Raw genomic sequence first — 7,998 nt, forward strand, 5'->3', positions numbered from 1 at the left:
ATGCTTTCCAAGTTAAACATGTTCATTGTTCTCATTTCATCACGCAGAGCCGAAAAGACACATTAAACGTTACAAAGCATCAGGTTCTTAAAACAGCTTCTGTGTTTATAAGCAAAGGAAACTAAGACTAGACCGAACTGAAGATCAGTGCTGAAGAAGGAGATCCAGGTTTCGATCTGGCTTAGGTGAAAAGCCAATTATGAGTATTTCATTGTAATATGTAGATAATATGCATCTATGAGGGCAAGTACTTACCTGTTTCGAAAGACGTTAATGCTAGCCGTTTAGCAAAAAGCGAAGACAAACTTCTTCCCCCACTACCACCCCCCATCAGGTGATTTGAAAACTTGAAAAAATAGCCCTCACCCAAAGAGTAGTTTGTTTTGGTGGGGGTTTTTAATGCTCTGTTCTGCAAGGTGCTTATACCTGCACGGTAGTCAACCTTAGTAACTGAAGGCTTAAGTTAATCACAGTCAGTAGTCCCTGTTTAGAAACAAAATGCAAGTTGAAAATAGTTTTACAGAGGACTGAAGCTTGATTTCCAAATTATTGTACAGTCTGACATACATTAAAATACAAAGATGTATTTTTTATTTAAAATCGATTTCTTTCTGAACTTCAAGTGATGTTTTTGAAGCTTCATAAGCCAAATGCATGCTCCAGAGCTGGGTGCAATTTGAAGTCTGGATGATGAATAGAAATAGTTGGAATGTATCCTGAATTCTGAGCTAGGAGAGTACTTCATGCAAACTTAAACGTGCAGTAAAAAGTAGGCTGCAACTTTTTTGCTTCTGTACTGATGCCTATTAGACTGCTTCTTTTGATGGCTGAAAATGCTGCGATTCTGGGTTTGCTTTTGCCCCTTCATGTTATTAAACAGTATAAGTATTATGTCACCATGCATATTTTCCAACTTTTTAGAAGTGAAACCCCCTCTGGTAACACTTAACAATTAAAACGCAAATGTATAAGGGAAAACCTTTAAATTCTGTGAGGGATCAAGCTACTCTTAAACCTTGAATCTCACTGTACGAGCACTTTTGATTTTAAACATAAAATGTGCTTATACTGAGTGGCGAGAGCACTGGACTGTTGCTCCTGATCTGAAAAGAACGGTCACACTTGGCAGGCAGAGGGCAAAGAACACCGAAGACTCACGTTTATTTTAGAGGTGCATTGAGGACAAAGCTTTTTGTTCATAGGTGGATGTTCATCTGCAGGTAGTTTTTGCTTAACTAGAAATCTTGCATGTAGTTCTAGCCTGCTTTCTTCGTTGTCACCACGATTATAATTTTTTTTGCCAGATTATTCCAGTAACTCTTAATATTGCTTTCATTCTTGAGCTCTTAAAGCACTCCATCTACTCAGCATGCTGGTTTTATTTTGTTTTTAAAAAAATCTGAAGCCCTGAGCAAAATACGTAAATGCATCTGTCACGAGAGGTCAGCCATCAGTCCATTTATTACTGTTACAGTAGTCTGATTCCACCAGTCGGCAAGTGTTCGAGGTGACTTACGCAAATAGATGCAGGTTTGCTTACTCAGAATACGATGAAGCTGGTAGTTCGGTGGCAGCGACTATGTGTATAACACCGCTCCGTTACTAAACAAAGTCCAACACAAGTCACTAGTTTTATTTAGCAGAGTTCACGAGAGGCCTTTTTCGTTGAAATACAGTATAAAAAGAAGAGGAGCTTAAAATATCAGCTCTCTAGATCAAACTGGACTGCGGGAGGATAAACTAACAGCAAAATCGAAATGTAATATCGATACTTTATCCCCCTGAATGTTCTTGTTACATGATAAGCCCTCTAGGGGAAACTTCTGATACCACATTTTCTTTGTAAATACACCTGGTTATTATTTTGCAGCTTTTCAGTAGGTATGATAGTCCTTTGGGTTCTTTGTTGTGGGATCATCTGCTTTTCCACCGTGTTCTAATTAGTAAAGAAGGAATCTTTCAAACTGTAAAATCACTGTCACGTTCTCTGTAGTTGAGGGAGAAATCTGTGACTAACTTGATGTCTTCGATAAAATAAAAGATGTAGAACATATTGTCAAAGGTTGTTCTGTTGCTGCCAGAAGGAAAACATAGAAAGACTATTCCCAATTTTTTGTAAAACGGAAGGTTTTTTGCATACTTTTTACTCTTTAAATAAAGACACTTATACTCTGCTAATAATTATGTATTTCTTTTGTGGTTTGCATTTTTTTTTTGGTAATTTTACATGGAACAATTATTTTCTATTTTTACTCGGATAAAATATTTGTGCATAAAATGTCAATATAGTAAAATAAAAATGTTATACAGCTCTAATGCCTGTTGACTTCTTAATTTTTAGAAAGCCAGTTGTAATGTCATTTGGGTGCAGTCAGTTTAAAGATGAATACACACACTTTATTCTCATTACTCCTGAGATCACAACCTCGTTACAGGAAGAAGGCAGACCATCTTATTTTACAGGAAGAAGGCAGACCATCTTATTTTCTGAAGATGCATCTTCTTTGACTCAATACTTGGCTACCCGTTTCCACTTTTAAATGGGAACTCGGTGTCTTTCATTACTGTAACAGCTTTCTTTAACGTCTTAATCGTAAGTCTCAAAACGGTGCTTTGGTGAAAATAACGAAGGAAACTTAACGGTAGGACAAAATGGAGCCCTGTAAAATAGTCAGTTTTATGCTTTTAGGAGTGTTTAAATTGGAAAGGTTCATGTTGATCTGTAATCTTCGGACTTTTTTTCATTCTTGCAAATAGCCCCACTTACTTCATGTGACCCACTAACTCAATTGTTAGTACTGTCCTTGATAAAAAGAAGATAACATTCTGATTATACTGTTACTACCTTATTTTTAAATCGTGTCTCAGTGGAAATATTCTCATTATACCTCTGAACTCCTCCATCTGGACTGCCAAATTCAAGACTGAAATATTTTGTCATCTTTAAACCTCCCAGATCACTTGATTTCAAAATGTTTATGTTTAGCTCAGCAGCAACAGCATGTAACGGACGAAAACCAATTTTTTAGAACGCTTCAATGATTTGTTGGCCTTCTTTTAAAGTACACTGCTGAACATTTGTGTCTCATTCGTTGTTTGTGTTTATAGTTGCTAGCATCTTTATGCCAGTGAGAGCTTGTTTTGGGATTCCCATTCTCGGACTGAAATTTTTATTGGAACAATATAGGGAATTACAAACTAACAGCTTGCAATTATCAATCTTAAGCAAAATAAGCTGACATGGGGCCCCATTGCCTGATAGTGAAAGAAGGATGATGTAAGTCCATTGACACAGGTTTATGGAATTTATTTTTGCTTTTAAAGCAGCATGATAAAAGATCCATTCACACAGGTCTATGGGGAATATTTTTACTGACTGGACTGGTGGTTTTCAAGATCACACATATTCTTAAAGGTTGTGGTTTTGATATAGCTATATCAGGACTTCCATGATATATTTGGTTTGATACTGTATAATTATTTTTTCTTTTGGAAAAGTAATTCTTAACATGGATGATGCTAAGCAGAAGATTACTTAATAATTAAAGGAGAGGAATGATTGACTGGTTTTGAGAGTTGTGACATGGGACCAAATACATTAGGCATATTTTGACTCAATTGCATTTTACATCATTATTTCAGGATTAAAGCCTACAGCATCTAATCAGACACCAAACTGAAATTTTATCGTCTTGTAATTTTAGAGTATTGATATCTTAGCCGTTAATAATTTGAAGCTAAGGTTAAAAAATGCTGAGGAGGGAGAAACAAATATTGAGTGTTTGCCTTTAATTAAAATTGTTCTTTACTCATGGAACTGGTCTTCTGGAAACCGAAATTAAATGGTGCTAGTGGCAGTGGTTATCAGCAGATGTATCTGTAACCCATGAAACAGTTCTCATTTACCTGGAAAACCAGAGGAATCGGCTGTTGTGTTTGTGGTTCGTGACACACAACATCCAAGTAGGTTATTTTTGTAGGTGGTGTCACCGTAACTGGCTACGATGGGAAAGAAAGAATCCAAAGGTAATTCATTATTGATCATAGTTGTAAGCAACTTACTTACACAGTTACTTGATAAAAATAAAGGCAGTTTAAAAGAGGAGATAGCTCTGCATCAGAAACAGCTGAAATCCTCACGTAAATAGTTGTCTCTTGTTGCCAGAAACAGCTGGCGCTGTCTGCAGAGCATTAGTTTTTAATTGCGCACCAGTTCTTGACTTATAAAACAACTGGTGGACAGCAGATAGTAATAAAATTTCAGTTTATTCTTTATAGTCATTTTCAGGTTGCTGGCATTGAAATGATTGTTCAGAAACAGCGGGGGGAAATGCTGGTTTAGTTTAGCACAGCTTTGGTTAGTGTGAAAACGTGTGGAAACATTTAATTTTGTCTATTGAATTGCTTCAGGTATTTGCTACTAATGATCTAAATGGGCTGGGAGTCTTTAGTATCAAAAACACCCATTGTCCGTAATAGATCTGATATCTTAAGACGTGGGGTTTTTTCCTTACTTTTGCAACCTGCCCCGTAACCTAAGTGGAAGAAATGAGCATTTCTAGTCCTACGTGGGCTACGTATCAGAATTCACTAATCAAAGTAGAATACCACCATCTCAGTAGACAAAAAGCAGATTATATGAATTATATCTATTATAATAGAATAGGTAATATGTATCAATTAGTGATTGTAATTGAAGCAAGCACGGATGGCACTAAGCAAACTGTTTCTCAGAAATTAGAAGATTTGTTGTTTATTTGAAATTCCTCCCACTTAGGGAAAAGTATTTGGGGTTGAAAAAATGTTAGCTGTTTCCCCCTTCATCCCAGTAAGCTTAGCTTTTTCAATATTCTCATTTTCAAGGACTCTGCAGGAACTGCTTAATAGGAACTGGGTTTGCAAAAAGCTTCAGCCGCAGGAGACAATGAGAAACCAGTATGTTTAAAAAAAAAATCTTCTAAGAGTGAAAGCTGCAAACAGCATGCATGGAAAAAATGAGTCCAGAAGAGTGAGAATGCGAGAGATGAGATTTAATGAGACTAACTAGGGGGAAAGACACCTGCAGCGTTGTCGTGGTTTAACCCCAGCCGGCAGCTAAGCACCACACAGCCGCTTGCTCGCCCCCCCCTCCGCCCCCCGGTGGGATGGGGGAGAGAATCAGAAGGGTAAAAGTGCGAAAACTCATGGGTTGAGATAAAGACAGTTTATCAGGTAATGCAAAAGCCGCACACACAAGCAAAGCAAAACAAGGCATTCATTCACTCCTTCCCATGGGCAGGCAGGTGCTCAGCCATCTCCAGGAAAGCAGGGCTCCATCACACATAACGGTTACTTGGGAAGACAGACACCACATAACTCTGAACGTCCCCCCCTTCCTTCTTCTTCTCACAGCTTTTATTGCTGAGCGTGATGTCATATGGTGTGGAATATCCCTTTGGTCAGTTCGGATCAGCTGTCCTGGCTGTGCCCCCTCCCAGCTTCTTGTGCACCCCCACCCTACTCGCTGGTGGGGCGGTGTGAGAAGCAGAAAAGGCCTTGACTCTGTGTAAGCCCTGCTCAGCAGTAACGAAAACATCCCTCTGTTATCAACACTGTTTCCAGCACAAATCCAAAACATAGTCCCATATGAGCTACCATGAAGAAAATTAACTCTATCCCAGCCAAAAGCAGTACAAAGGTGCAGTTCTTTAAACTTCAGGGTTAGGAAAGAAAAGGTATTAATTTTTTTTTTCCCCATAAAAGTAATGTTTTAGTCCAGAAACTCAAAGCAGCATTATTCCCAAAACGAAGCACGCTCCCTGCCTCCTAAGGCATGTCAACCTCTTGGGCTTCACAGAAACTGCCCCATGCAGGAATCCGTAATACCCACCTTGGGACTTTGATTTCCCTACTGAGATCAGCGAAGGGAGGTTAGAGACAGTTGGTGAGGATGCAAAACTCGCTGTGTAACTGGAGTCTCTCCTGGCTCTTGTCCACTAAAAACAGCTGAGGGAGGCAGAACTGGTGGGGAAGCAGTTTGGCTAACAACCATAAATGAATAAGATGACCGAACTGTACCCAACAAGGAACTAGAAGCTGTAACAGGAGCTTGAACTTGTCCTCAGGAATAATTCACCAGGCCTAAAGTGAGCTCTACAAGAATGAAGAGAAAAAAAAATTCAGCTGAGGAATACTTCTAGTGTAGAGGGTTTTTTACAGAGGTGTGTCTGTCTTTCCTGCTCTACCAACTTTTCAACCCATGGGCCAGTTACATCTAAGGGGTTACAAACAATGAATGTTCAGGAGTTCCGTGAAACTGAAGAGATGAGTAAGTGTGATCATGTTCAAACTGGTGTGCCCCGGTAGGAAAATAAAGCATAATTCAGCCTTTTTGCCATCAATGGTATGCTTTTGTGGACTGGCCACTTGCTGAGTTTTGCTCAACTGGAGAAGCAGGAAAAAACAGAAGAGAGCTGCGATTCATGGGCATGCCTGTGACAGGATGGAAAGGAATCTATTATTTTGGAAAACAGGTTTCAACAGTTTTTCTTTAGTTTAATTGGTGCTCCTGAAATATTTTGTCAAAAGGAAGATAGTTCTTTAAGGATGGCCGGTAACCAGCTAGAGCGTAGTACCATACCGACAGCTGATTTATGACACTAAACTGAAAATAGCAATATTAATTTCTGAAAACAGTTGTAAAAAGCTTATAAAACCAGACAGGTGGCAATAGAGTTGAGTTTTTCCCTGGACCAGAAGGCGAGCTAGACCAGGCTCGCAGGTACACAGAGGACAGACGGCCTTTGCCTGGATGCTTTGCCGGGGTAATCAAAGGGGCTTGCACAGGACTGGGGTAAAACTGTCTTGTCTTGAGGGACTGAACGTGTCTTGACAGAAAAGTGCTGTGCACGTTTATAAAGATACACACACACATACACACACACATATATAGGGGAGGAGGAGGGGTCCCCCAGCTTTGTTTGGTCAGATAGTATTGTGCCCTTTGGACTTCACCGTGCAGTAGACAAAGCTGAAATGGATGAGTGCTTTTATTTTTTTTATTTTTAAGACAAACCTGCATGAAAAGAACAAATTGAGGGAAGAAATAGAACCTTCTTCCTTAGAGGTGCAAAGCTGCTCAGAAATGTCAAGTGTGAGGCTGGACGTGTTATTTAATAGACTGAACATAAATGCAGGTAGAGCACTGATGTTGGCTGAAGGTGCAGGCAAGCCGGAGGGGAGGGAAACAGAGTCATCACTGAAAAACAAAAATGCAGGGAAGCAAAGAAACTCCTGACTCAGCCAAAGCAGCTCTGAGAAAAACGCAGTGAGAGCCGTAGCTGCTGCTTGCTGGCCGAGAGCAGCCCGGTACTGTACGCCAAGGGACTGTCTCCTGTTGGCTCCGTATCTCAGAGAGCCTCTGTAACTAAACCAGATGGTGTTGAGGTAGTTCTTGATTATATCCTTGCTAGCTGCTGACTGAAGCAACCGGCATCGATTATCCCCTTGGGCCAGGAAGAGTAAACAGATAAATGCAGTTTTTCCTCTTTCATTTTCAACGGTGTACACCTAGAAACATTTCTTCTCTCATTACCTGGGTTTCAGTGAAGGTTTTGAAAAACCTGCTCTGATTAAACTTTGGGCATCCTATGCAGAATTATTTTCAATATCGGCTAACAGATATGTCCGGTGAGCGGTGATCCTGGGGAGCAGACAGCTTCCAACAGACTGTTATATTACAGCGTTATTCAATGAAGCATTTTAAATGACTTTTTAAAGACTTTGAACCTGAAGCCTCTACATACTGGGGAATCTTGTGTTTCATTTTTTTTAAACTGTATTTGGCCTTGTGATTGTAGAGGAGCTCTTGCTAGAGAGAAGCGTGCTGTAATGCGCTACACTTTTCCTGCAGTTTTCCATTTCTTGAGCTACTGATCACAATTTTCTTTCAGCCAGCAGCAAAATTAAAGTTTGGCCAGATGCTGTTCACTGCAGAGAAACTCGCAAACTTCGTACCAA

This window comes from Pygoscelis adeliae, unplaced genomic scaffold (genome assembly GCF_000699105.1).
Source record: "Pygoscelis adeliae isolate BGI_AS28 unplaced genomic scaffold, ASM69910v1 Scaffold14, whole genome shotgun sequence".
Taxonomy (NCBI): domain Eukaryota; kingdom Metazoa; phylum Chordata; class Aves; order Sphenisciformes; family Spheniscidae; genus Pygoscelis; species Pygoscelis adeliae.